Source organism: Gymnoscopelus microlampas (assembly GCF_963454915.1).
Source record: "Gymnoscopelus microlampas genome assembly, chromosome: 23".
NCBI lineage: Eukaryota > Metazoa > Chordata > Actinopteri > Myctophiformes > Myctophidae > Gymnoscopelus > Gymnoscopelus microlampas.
In genome coordinates this window covers 23,873,240-23,887,669 of record NC_139960.1, presented here as the reverse complement: position 1 = coordinate 23,887,669, position 14,430 = coordinate 23,873,240, and the positions used below count along the sequence as shown (strand labels likewise).

At 38.6% G+C, this 14,430-nt stretch overlaps 1 protein-coding gene across 1 annotated transcript in view; it reads right to left on the bottom strand.

The window, feature by feature from the left end:
• Positions 1-13,177, bottom strand: part of slc38a4 (solute carrier family 38 member 4) — a 47,504-nt gene extending 34,327 nt beyond the window's left edge. Inside the window, exon 1 of the mRNA XM_084050219.1 lies at positions 13,065-13,177. The gene's annotated coding sequence lies outside the window, so the exon portion shown is untranslated. The remainder of the gene's footprint in view (positions 1-13,064) is intronic.
• Between the last annotated feature and the right edge of the window lie 1,253 nt (positions 13,178-14,430).

Here is a 14,430-nt window from a genome sequence, read left to right as displayed (position 1 = left end):
AAAACAACGCTAACCAAAGACGCACTGTGACACTGTGGCTCAAGAGTCAAGGCAAGAATCACATCAACAAACACACAATGCCATATAACATGCTGCCCGATTTATGTCAATAATGTAGGTGTAGACAGACAGTATATCACTTCAGGGAAACACAGACTTACAGTAACACAAAAAAGGTACATATTCTGTACCGGAAAATGTTGCAGTTTAAAACTGATTTTGGAGATCGATCCATTTGTTTTTGTATTTAAAAATATTTGTGTGAATTAGCATCTCACCCTAGACTATTTGTGAGACATTCTTCAAGCATCCCTCCACTGCATTCCTCCTGTATCTACAAACTCTCTGTGATGTATGAATACATGTCTTCCTGTAATTAAGACTTACAGTAAACACCATGCCCTAACTGGCATCAATTGTCCATTTAGTACTGAACTTGACAAAACAGTTTCTGGCAGGCAAACACAAAACGTGACCTAATGTATGTTTACATACTGTAAAGTACCGGTCATCTCCAGACTCTTATCTTAAAGGAGAGATCCGGACATGTTAAGTGTTATCTTTGATGTGTCGCTAATCACTCAACAACGTAGAAAGGGCCGTTGAGTTATTCCAGAGATTCCCCTGTCGTCCAGTCTGGCGACCCCCTCCGTTGGCATAATGGGAGGCGCGTGGAAGGCTGAAATTCGCCTAATATAACCGATGCAAAGTTAGTTTTTTCTCTACTCCTGTTCATAGTGGATTCCATAGAACCTGGCGTCTATAAGAAACAAGCAACCAGCGTCATCTCGTTCTGAACGAACGGTGGCTCGTTCGCGACATTCAGTGCATGTTTGAGTATCATGAGACTCCACTATGAGCAGGAGTAGAGAAAAAACTAACTTTGCATCGGTTATATTAGGCGAATTTCAGCCTTCCACGCGCCTCCCATTATGCCAACGGAGGGGGTCGCCAGACTGGACGATAGGGGAATCTCTGGAATAACTCAACGGCCCTTTCTACGTTGGTGAGTGATTAGCGACACATCAAAGATAACACTTAACATGTCCGGATCTCTCCTTTAACATTAAAATCCAATTTGTATTCAGCATTATACACATAGGGGTGACACTGTCCAATTATGTTACGTCACTGCCTGGACCTCAAAGTGGGATCAGGCCGGGAACCCCTCAACATGGGGTCCAGGGAACCCCAGGGGTCCTTGAAGGGGTGCCAGAGGGTCCCCAGCTAAAAGATTGATAGTGAAAATGTACCGTTATGAGTCTGTAACGCAGAAAATGTACAAGTAACCATTTGGTTCCATTTATACACACTCAGAGTTAAATTAACAATGAGAAATAAAAATCATATCAAATGGGGTCTGTGGCCTACAACAAATCAAACTGGGGCTCCTTGAAATTAAGAGGGGCTAACATAATTACCCAGACTCAGATGGGTGAAGGCTTTACTCAGTTTAACAATGAAGATCAGTAAAGCACATGGGCAGCTGCCAAGTGTAACCCCTGTGCGTCCGTTTCCATAACACATTATAAACATCCTGCCTTGACAACTTTCCGGATAATGGTGCAAAAGTGGTTACTGTGGCCAATAGGCCCCCACTTCAGTTCATTGCAATTTAACTAGGTGCTCTGATGTACACAGAGGTGCCCAAATCGTTAGGAGGCCAAACCAAGATCACTTTCTTTCTGGATAAACACAAGGAGGACACAGGGGAAAGTTGACATCAGCTGGTAAAGAAGGGGGATTACTTCCCCCACGATGTGTCTTTTCCATGGATCAAACAGTTACTTAGCCTTACTTTGGGCCAATTGTCAACAATAACCGTATTTGATCATTTGAAATGAGAGAGATAACCCTACTGGGCAGTAAACCCCCCCTCGCGTAACCTTGGACCTTGGCCTGAACCATTTTGTCAAGCCAACAGTCCTAACAAACCTCTCACCAATCATAATTGGTGGAATCTGAAGGTAACTAAAATAAGACTGTACCTCAGCACCTCATGTGACACGCTGAAAATAACACTGACCAGCAGTCGTTGAACCGCTCGCCAGATGACGCCACATATATGCACAATCCTAACAGGAAGGTTCTCTCAAGATGCACTCGAATACAGACAGTTCAATACCCATTTCATTTCAACATCAATTTTAACCTCCTATTTCAGCACTCTGAAAACACTTCTTCAAAGAAGTTCAACAAGTCTAGCGCGCCCTTAATCAAAAGCACTCATTGGGCGTTCATAGAGGCCGATGAGTTTCCGAAGACACTGAGCTAAGCTTAAAATCACATCGAAGGCACTTCATGTACTCATGTAAATACTTACAAGCCTGGGGCAAATTTCTCAGAAACAGAAACCAAAATGCCAGCCTTGAAAATCCAATGACAGCCTTTGATCAGTGATTCATGAGGTACATCTTTGAGGGTCCTACAGGGTAGTAGGCAGCACTATGTATGAACACAGTGTGAATACCCAGAAATAAAATTTAGCCAATCTGCACTTTAACCTCACATAGTCCTTGTGACATTCCCGTCCACGTACGAGCAGAATAACGTGTCACTATGCAAACAGTTAGGAGGCTCACTGTATGTGCCATGACTGAGTGTGCTCTACTCATGCACTTTGCCCTTACGTAAGCGGATCAATACAATCATTATCACAGCAACTTGATGGACTGATCATGAACAATTTACAACTTCTGATCAGCTTCAATTGGTCCATCATGGACGTTCTGTATGTTAGTATGTTATATCCTCATCACCTTGTGTGGTAGATTAGAGCGCTTCAGAATGACGCATGTATGACACTCTACACACATTTAGTGGTGATTAATCGTCACCCTCCAAACACCATAACTATCTCCCTCTCACAGTACAGTAAATGCTGTTGACTTGATCAGTGGTTCTCAAAGTGGGGTAAAATGTGTTAATAGCATCAAAATCAGTTGAACCACTTTGACCCTATTTTATATTCCAGCTATATGTGTGAATTTGGGGGTTCTTGGTATGAAAACGTTTGAGAACCACTGGTCTTGAGGAAAAGTCCCATCAGTCCTTTCACTTGGGAAGTGCACGTGCAGCGCTCTGGGGGTTCATTCCACAAGGCATGTTAAGAATCAGCAACCCCTTGACTTTTTCCACTCTTACACAGTGGTCATACATTCTACATATATACTCTCTGAGGCACCAGGTCAACACTGATAGACCAGGTGTACTGTTCTACGTACATATTTTAACCACTAGCATCCCTATTCTGGTGCGAAAATCTGGCAACGCTTGTAGTGAGCTTGTAGATTGCCTATTTTGGGGGCAAAAAGATTTGGAGGGAAATACTACCGGTTGACCCCGTTAAAATGTATGACATTTTAAGATCAACTCAAGCTACCATATCATTACAGAAGCTGATCGACATGTCGCTTTACATAAAATCGTACTTGGAACGCAAACCTGACATTTGATGACACCGTTCATTTTCCTATTTTAGGCAATTTCACAAATCTAATGAACACAACAACATGCTGGTATTTCTTTTTCTTTTGGACAGACACTGAATGAAATGTTAATGACATAGCAATTCTGCTGTCTAGGATTACTTCACATCTAGTACCATTTTGACTTTTGAATTCAAAACCTGCACACGTGAGCAGTGTTTGTACAAAGTCTGTCCAATATTGTCTGACATTACGTAGGTGTGTTTTAGGTAGGGGGTAGAAAGTAAGTAATTACTAAGTACTCTCATGAGACTGTAATTTAGTAACCTTGTCATGGACCGATTTTAGAATGTACTCAAGAAAGTACATTCTAAAATCTGTAATTCTGCATTCACTTAAGTAGATTTTTAATGAAGTAATATTTTTGTGTGCCAGGGGAGGGGAAGCTTTTACTGGTTAACCCATTCAATCCTGGAATGCATCTGTGTCATTTTAGATTGTAGCTATAACCATTATCTTATACTTTGTCTATTCAAAAATAGCAGATATACAAGCTCATAGCGCATTTTTTTTTTTTTGGGGGGGGGGGGTACATTTGTAGATGCGTTCCCTGATTGAATGGGCTAACCCAGCCGATAGCTGATCAGATGGCTCTGATTAGTGCACGGGCAGGGAGCTGTTAGGGGTTAATTGTCTTGCTTACACGCAGACTGGAGGCAAAATAAAGAGCTGTTTTTATAAATAAATTATGCTCACTAATTTGGAGAGCGTCATTGAATGGCAGAGGGATTGGTTGGTAGTGTGTATTCATATTCCTTTCGTCACGGTCAGGATGCCACATTGGACCTTTCACGTAGTGACTGTTACACAGATTAGTCTTCAATAGAGCTACTTTTGTACCTTTACTTGAACATTCCACATGTTATTTTATACGAATAATATTCAAGCCATTAAAATCGGGAAAGCATCATGTCATTTTAGATTTCTTTGGCTATTCAAAAACAGCAGATATACAAGCTCATAGCGCAAATATTTTTGCAAATCTTGAATACATATATTTTTAAAGCGAACATTTGTAACTCAAATCTTTGCTTCTGGAGGTCCCTGGAACAACATATTTTACAAATGTTTGCTTTAAAAAATATACATTCAAAGGTTTTGCAAAGATTTTCAAGAATAGCCAAAGTATAAAATAATGGTTATAGCTAAAATCTAAAATGACACAGACGTGTTCCCGGATTGAATGGGTTAATATAGTAACAGAGTATTCTACTTGAGCAAGATACTTTACTTGTTTTTTTAAGATGCAAATGTCCTCACAGATCAGGGTGAGCTGCCTGTACAAACAAACAGCCTGTAAAATCCTTAATGTTCATACTTGTTATTCCAGCATATTTATTTATATATTTTAGTTAACACGAAATGCATCTATGCCTATGAGAATTAGTATATCAGCTTATCTCCTGCTTTTGTAAGGACATAATAATACAAACAAAAATACGGCGAGTGCACACAAATTGTGCACCGATATACACAATCACACAAGCAAGAAGACTTTACATTAGCTACAGTTACATTGGGCACAAATATAGCCTATTACTCCACTGATTATCTTCACTTAGTCAACTCGCAAATATGTGCCCTAGATAAGTGTCTTTATCTTACTGTACAGTATATCAGAAGAGTTCAAATAGTCTTCATACTTTAAGCAATAACACACGAGAGGCACGAGGCCAAGTGACGTAGATCAGCACACCAGTTCCAAAATCTCATTGCAGAGCACTGCCTCTTGTGGATTATTGCTATTATTCCACAGTTTTATTATTCAACATTTATGAATAGAAAGTGGAGAAAACAATAGGAAGAAAAGAAACAACATTGTTACTAACAACTGGTGGCAGCTGTTGCTAGGTGACAGGTAAGGTAAATCAGGTGGATGTGTTCCTATTGGAAAACATTGGCACTCATTAGAACGGCCCTCAACCAAAACCACCATGCAAGGTCAGAACTAACTGTGGTATAATGACAAGGTTGGTCACTATATAGAGTAACAAACCATTACAATTACAAGTTGGCAACAGAAGAGCAATGATCTTGTGCTGAAACTGGGGTGAACGGAGGTGAACAGGAGATTGTTTAAAGAGAGATAAAAAAAACATTATCGCTGTCTGGCAGAAACCCTGTATCTCAATATTGCATCTTTTTATGTTTTTTTCCCCCCATGCCCTATTTTACACTTCGTGTGACAGTGTTGCTCAAAGATACCGTAAATAGCCGATCTACAAGCTCACAAGCAACGTCTATTTTTGCTATTTTGGTAGTAGGGACGCGTCAAAAGTGGTTAAGTCTGTCTGTGGGGTTTATAAATACTTAACCAATGAAAAGAATTAACAAGAGCTTGTTACTAAATAATAACTACATTGGATGCATTCAGGGTTGCATTGCTCATGGGACGGTCTTGCACGCCGTGCAGGAACCTACTTGACCAGGAGCACGCGCAGGCACACGCATAGATTTAAAACTACTTTAAATTCACACCTCAACAAAGTTTACAAAGGCTCCCGACTCACACCAGGTGGATTAACATAGGAATGAGCCTAGATGCATATCAATTGTCCATTGTGTGACCTGTAGTGTAGGTGTTAAGCGATGTGTGTGTCACGTCATTAAAATAGAGTGCAACCACGTTCCAATTCAGCATTGCAACACTGGATGAATTGGAGCACAGGTTTTTTTCTTTTTTCCATTTCCTGAAAAGTAACAGTTTTGAACTTTACAAGGTCTCTCCGCCCCACCGCAACGATAATTATGCTGACGTAAATGACGGACTTCATTGTCTTCTGAGCTGAACCGTGTGTTGGCCTTAAGTAAACAATGTATTGGCCTTTTGTTCGTATGCCTGGCCTTGTTCTAACCTTGTTTGTGAACTCTTCCTCACAGACCCTCTCTGGTGATCTTATCAGCCAGTATCGATCTGACAGCGGCTCGTGTGGGCCGATGATGGTGGCGTGCCGTGCAGCTTTACAACAGCGTCAAACTCTACACAAGGTCAAGGTTTTGTGTACTGTACCGTACCGTTTGATTGCTCTCTGTTGTCCAGAGCAGCGGTTCCCAAATATTTTCATGTCTAGGACCCCTAAATGGAGATGAATTTGTCTGTGGATCCCCATCAGAAAATAATTTGTGCTGGTGACCCCCATAAGAGAAGGTTTTAAAAGAAATAGCAGATCTATAAGCTCACAGCGCATTGCATCGCGATGCGTTGTCATCTTGTAGATTGGCGATTTTCGAATAGACGAAAAATAAGATAACGCTAAGCTTAAGTGTTTAAACTTGCTGGTGACCCCCTGGAACCCTTCAAGGACCATAGACCAGTGGTTCTCAAAGTGGGGTCCGGGGAACCCCAAGGGTCCTTGGAGGAGTTCCATGGCACTTCGTGCCGTGCTGCTGCAAGCTTGTACATCTGCTGTTTTTTTTTAAATCTTGAAAGTGTTCCAATTATTTTGAATACAAATCTTCTCTTCTGAGGATCTCAGGCACAAAACATTTTCAGATGGGGGGTCTGCGGCCAAATTATTTTAGACAATGATTTTAGACAACCCTAAAATCATTATCTATGAAAACATTCATGACAGGTTTACTACAAATTGTACAAACGCTTGCTTTAGGCTAAATTTCAAAACATGTTAAATCAGCTTAGGATGAGCAGAAATGTCAGTGTCTGAAACAAATATTTAGGACACGCTTGACATTCAGCAGAATGGCAGGTTTGCGGAATAACCAGAAAATATGTTTGTTCTCTACTGATTTGCATGAGCGGCTGCCAAATGAAACAAACCATGACATAAGCCCGAGGGAGACGCTTTGTACACAAAGTACTTGTTCGTGTTAATTTCTTTGGCACAAATAAGTAACTAAATATTTCATGAAACTTCCATAGTTGCAATTCCAAGATAATATATATTTTGGTATCCGTTATACCGACAATGGATCTATAAAAGTGACCTGTTTCTTACACAATAACATTTAAAAAGATCTTACAGGATTGCATAAAGTACTGAGGTGTGAATTCCCTCTCATTCATAGCTACTGATGAAGATATCAACTTATGACCATCTCTGACTCTTAAATGGGGTGTTAAGTGACATTTTGTTTACGTTTTACATAGCTTGATATTTCCATTGTAATCATTGCTGTGGAGTGTTAGTTCAGTAACAGGGTCTCCCCATCTCTCCAGCGTTTTAGTAAACAGAAACTATATTTTAAGGTAGGCATACCAATTTCACCCAATCACAAGAGAGGAACTCATACAGGATACAGGATGAAAAAGTACAATTGTCTAAAAGTAAAAAAGTGATTCAATAAATGAGCTGATGAAAATGCTGGCCCACACCTGAAAAAAATATTTGTGTTCATTATAGAACTGGTTGTTTTAACAACAATACCCTTAATGTAATCTCAAACCCATCAACCCTCAGCCCTTTAGCAAAAGCAGTTCATTGCGCAAGTTCCACCCTGAGTGCAGACTAATTATTTAAAGGCTCTGCCTATAGCTGCTGGGGGGTATTACCTAATAGAATACGGCCTGTGACATTAACAACTGGAATACATTATGTTACCTTACATATAGGATTAGACATATAAGACATTAAGGAACAGTTGTGGGTGTACCAGCTTTCACAATCCTTATATATGTAGGACTGTGGGGAGCAAGATCAGAACTAATTCATAAAACTTGCTTTTGAACAAAAGGTTCTGCTTATATGACCAATTTCAACATTTTGATTGATAGAAACATCTGGTCACAATCAGCAGTTTACAGTGGCCTTAGTTTAGATTTATACTTAGTTGCGTGCAGGTGTCGTGCACTGAAAATAGCCGCTCTACAAGCTCACAACGCGTCACAGCTTGACAGCCATGCACAACTAAGTACTGTATAATTCGGGCATTCTCTCTTAGAATGTTTTTTTCTTTTTTACAGAATGGGGTAAATTGATGAGAGGGACATCTAATCGTAATTTCTTTTAACTTAGATATACAGTATGAATGGCATGAAGGACGTTTTGTTTTTTATGGCAACTGTTTAATGAAAGGATTTGTTTCAATGATAGTAGACTAGGCTTCATGAAAGAAGAATATATTGTCACTTCTAAGCTCACATTATTTTCTGTTGACGACTTATGTACCATTTGTTGGTTACAATGGTACTTATCAGGTTACTGAATAATGACACGCTTGAGGTATAAATAGCACTTGTATTCTGTGCTGTACTGTACACCTTCTCCAGTTTCAATTGAACATGGTGGACAGTGTTTTGAAAGACCATGATATCCTTTGATCCTTTCTCAGATTATCTGCATCATCATAGTAACAATAATAGAGCCAACCGATGCAAGACTTTTGGATCCGATGCCAAATTGCCAATGTTTTGACCAACATTTTGTCAAAAGTGCAAAATCAATTCTAACCAATTAGAAACCTTAGATTTGATTAGTTTGTATTTCATAACCTTTAATAAGCAAAGTAGCAAACAGAAAAAGTATATTAAACTTCAATATATGAAAAAATATATATGTTATTACACAATGAACAAGCAAACAATTAAATACAAAATACACAAACTGAACTTTATTGATATTATGATATTTAACCACTGAAGCCCTACACAAAAAAAAAGCTTACAACATGTCGCAATGCAACACGTTGTAAGCTTGTAGATCTGTATTTTTTTTTACATTTCCGCCTAAAATTACATTTTTTTCCCAAAATAGGAACGCCAGGTTGAAAGTTGTCAAAAATAGGGACACATCAGCTGCGTAACCTCCAATACCGATGTAACAAAAAAAAGTCAAATAATGGCCAATATATCAGTCAGACCGAAACATAGAGGTCAGGCTCTCGACAAAAACATTAACCCATGTTTTTTTTAACCTGATGTTGTATCATGACTTTAGGCTTCATTCTCTGTGCTAGGAGTATTTAATAGCTCCTTCTCACTCCACAAATTGCATCAGCCAGAAGATCGAGCTTCAACTCTAAAAGGCCTTTAGGAGTTGACTTACATTTGTTATGTAACAGGGGTGGCAGGCAGCCAAAAAGGTAGAGCAGTAACAACTGTTCTCTGCCATGCCTTGCTGACAGGTGTGGGTAAAATAAATATCCATTGAAACAACATACCAGCAGCATTGTACCTCAACTGCGTGCTGATGAATTTATAAGAGTCTTTGTAAGAGGAAATGAATACAGTAACAAAAGCGAGTACAGTCTGCGGCTGCACTGACACTGTACAGGGCAAGTGATGCTTCTGCACAGAAAAATACTGATTTCTGAGAGACCTACAAATGCCATTTTTACACTCTCTCTCAAGTTATATTAATGCTGGATATTTCTGACTCTAGCCACACTCGCAGAAGTGCCAAGAGACTGGATATGGGAATGATTTCAGAGCTATGAAAGGTAATAATTTACCTTTTATGTACCTATTAACTTTCATAGCTCTTAAATCATAATAATTTACCTTATTTACTTAATGTTGCACAATGCACATACTTAACTTTGATATGACTTTAAATGTCAATTCACAGAACGTGGATTGATTCATTATTTTACTACGCACAAGATGCAACACTGAGTGACTGGCTGTTAATGTTCACGTACAGTATATACAGTATACCGGCGTACATGCAGCAAAACACTGGGCAACTTCACATGGATGTCACCATACTTTAAGTCAAAGGCATAGGCACTGAGTACAGTGCAGAGCAGCTCAGTGGTAGCAACCTGGTATTTTTAGCAGTCGGAAATGTATCAGAATATCTGATTACTTTCAAACAGCTAAACCTAGCTATTATTAAAATAGTGCAGTTTCAAATAAAATACTGCTGTTCTGTGACTTACGTTATGTGTATGCTGATCTAATCTCAGAGGTGTCTTTCTTGAACTGGATTTAAAAATACATTATAGCTATTTTGAGAGCTAGATACTCACTGTGCTCTTCTTAAAAGGATCCCTGGCTAATAAGCCAAATATGCCTTAATACAGTATAATTGTCCTCTGCAACTAAAATGTAAAATTAAAAACACCTTAAATATGTTCTTTATTTTAGAACTAGTTCATCTTTCACTCAATAGGGGCAAGTTCATGATGTCATTTGTCCATGTGTGGTCCAAAATAAAAAAAACACTTAATACTTCCTAAGGTTAATATGAGCATCAAATCAATATTTTAAATATGTTTTTTTGCACATGCATTTCATAAAATCCATAGGACTAGACCACACATGGACAAATTACATCATCAACTTGTGACGGGCATTGCCCCTCTTGAGATTAACTGTTTCTAAAAATAAATAATATATTGAATGTGTTTCACATTTTTTACTTTAGTTATAGAGGGCAATTATAATGTATTAAGGCATATTTGGCTTATTAGCCAGGGATCCTTTTAAGAATCTAAAAAGCTGCATTTGTTAGATTGTCCCTGCCTGCCTTGTGTAACAAGAGGGTGTATTTCTTTTCTTAGGGTGATATCCCAAGTTGTACCAAAGGTGATCGGTGACCATGCTTAAAGCAAACATTTGATATTGTGTTTACAACTTGTGCTTTGTCAGTTCCATCTTGGAAGTGGAAATGAAGATATATTTTACGGTAGCTAGTTAGATACATTATACTGAATGTTAGTACACACTGTCCCGTAATTATTATTATTATTTTACCTTAAATGCATACCCCACAGTGACTCTATTAGTCAAAAAAAAAATCAAAGAAAAGCAGGCTACTGCGGTACTGCCAGACAATTTCACATTACATTATTATGACATTATTTATCACTTATCACTTATCAGTGATTAGTGATAAATAATAATGTAATGTAATGTGAAAACAGGAGAGTTGGCAGGTATACCTATCACCAGAGAGCATGCTAAATGCAACATGTTAGTGGTCTCATTATGAATACTTGTTCGACTTGTAGATATGTATAGCCCAGGCAGATATACTGTAGGCTACAGTGGCAAATTATTGATGCAATAAATAAAGCCCACAAAATATGTACTGTTTTGCAGTGGTGTAAAGTAACTAAGTACATTACTCAAATACTTTGCTTAAGTACAATTTTGAGGTATTTTTTACTTTACTGGAGTATTTCCAGTGTTCTGTACTTTTACTTCTACCCCACTACATATCAGATGCAAATATTGTATGTCAATTATTTGAAAACTTTAGTTACTAGTTTGTAGATTTTGATTATTATTACAAAACATTACAAAAGAAAAAGCTTGTAGATCTGCTATTTTAAAAAGATTTGTATACATTTGAAAACTTGTGAAACGGGACATTCTGCATGATGAGTACAGTACGTTCTATTTTTGGTACTTCAAGTACATTTTGATACCAATACTGTTGTCCTTTTACTGGAGTAAATTTTGAATTCCAGACTTTTACTTAACAGGGTATTTCTATTTTGCAGTATTTATACATTTACTTAAGTAAACAATGTGAGTGTTTTTTCCACCTCTTCTGTTTTGTCTTCAACCCGGAACAGCGGGTAGGTATGCAAAACAATAGTGTAAACAGGCGCGACTGTAGGGCTAATAGAGTGTTCTCTAGTCTAATATAAACGCAGCTATAGCTGTTGGAAATTAAGGGGAATAAATACAGCTCAACACCACTGAATAGCACGTGGTAAACCACAATACAGGAGACATTATTAATTCAGGATGAATTTGCATGTTTGGCGGACAACACCCTGCAGGAGGAAGCACGTTGTTGATAACTAACAGCGAATACCAAAACGCTCGTCCCAAAACACAGTCGCCCCTGGGCAATTCCGGCGACCTCGGAACAGTCACCACCTGGTATTCCTAAACGTAAACTATGCCTAAAACCTAACCTTATTCTTAAACGTAACCTCAGGAAAACTATGCCTAAACCTACCCTTATTCCTAAACCTAACCTCAGTAAACTATGCCTAAACCTAATCTCAGTAGCCTAAACTATGCCTAAACCTAACCTCAGTAGCCTAAACTATGCCTAAACCTAACCTCAGGCTCAGTAGCCTAAACTGTGCCTAAACCTAACCTTATTCCTAAACGTAATCTCAGTAAACTATGCCTAAACCTAACCTTATTTCTAAACGTAAACTCAGAATGAAACTATGCCTAAAACTTAAATTTAACCTCAGTAAAACTATGCCTAACCCTACATTTATTTCAAACCTTATCTTCAGTAAAACAAATACAAGAATACAAGAACCGCTAAGGGCAAGCGGTCCGCGAATTTCTTTGGAGGGCGACCGTGTTTTGGGGCGAGTTTTCCGGTTACCATACACGCTGCAGGAGAAAGCACGTTGTTGATAACTAACAGCCCCATCATAACTTCATACATGTATTGGCTAAAACATAAGAAAGAAAATGTGAACGATTAAAACAATAATACATGTTAAACGTCTAATTAATGACCACTTACATAGAGCTGTAAACTCTAAATATAAACCAAATAATGCGTCCCCCATTTTTTTTTGTTTTATTAATAATTCCAAAAATATATAAATGTAAGCTGATTCCAGGCAACAGCTATCCGAGATCAATACAGATTAGGGCCGATCACAAGAGATCACTGAGGAAAAGAGAGATCCTACCTTGTGAATAGTTGGGGACAGACAGCTGCAGCGGTGGGCAGGGAGGCGGATCACTGAAGTGATCGTTGGAGACCCTTCCCATTTAACAAGCAAGGCGACTCAGTGGAAATTTCCACCATGTGATGGTAACTCTTGAAAGCATCATGTTACACTACTACCAGTACCAAGACAGACCGCTCGCACAACACAAATACCTTATAAGATATAATATGATAATAACAAATGCGTGCGTTGCGATAGCGAATTAAGTGCGAGCGTGGTACACATTTTGAGAAGGGATTTTGAAGCAAAAGACTCCATACAAGCATCATATTAGTGTGTGATTGCAGTCTTTTGTTGACATTCCGTCTGAACACATTGTAGCAACATGCGCTCCACACACGCTCCAATTCCGCGCGCGTCCTTAAAGGGAAAGGACAGAAATGCTGTCACATCGAATTTATCGATTGATTAAATAGAAACACACAAACACACAAAATCAACTTTCTGTTCTCGGCTCAGCTTTGCATAATTCTGTCACTGAATTGTGGGTTTTACTTTTACATTCAGTAACATACACCAGTCGATTCTGTAAAAAATGTAGTGTAATTATTATTATTATTATTTATGTCTCGCTAGGACGCGCCTCACTAGCCAACACACAAGAGGAGGTTGAATGAACTGAAACCAGCGCACCCCGAAACAATATGTTTGGAATTGATTGCATGAAACAATCACCTGTGCATCCAGTCTCAATGTTGGTAAACAAATAATTGGTCTATAACCCCAACACAAATGTAATGGATAAATGGATACATTAATAGATTGATACATTAATAAATTAATACGTTAATACGTTAATACATTAATCATCATCATCATCATCTTTTGACTTTGCCTAGAGGCCCATGTGATTCAAATTTGGGGTTGCAATGATGTTTGGCTTTTTTGTAACTACTCACACACTGCACACATAACCTTTCCCTCCCGGCTGTTCTGGCCTGGCATGAGATAAAACAGGAAACATAGATTAAAAGGAAGCAAACAATATTAAAAACAAAACAAGAAAAACTTGAATTTACCCAATCATCATACAGTAGGGCCTACTGTATGATGATTGGGTAAATTCAAGTTTTTCTTGTAGGCTAAAGGTCCCTAGTCCACATTACAACTGGAGTCATTTTTAAAACAATCAACTCAAATATCATATCATATCTTTTTGTCAATGTCTATGGAAGCTTTGTCATTCATTGTTTACGTCTGTTGGACTGTACTGTTTTGCTGAGAGACTACAGTAAAAGTTATTGAGAATAACCTTTACAGTGTCGAACTGAGTATATTCTGCACCCACATCCTGGTCGCTTACGCTGGGATGGCTCAAAGTGGA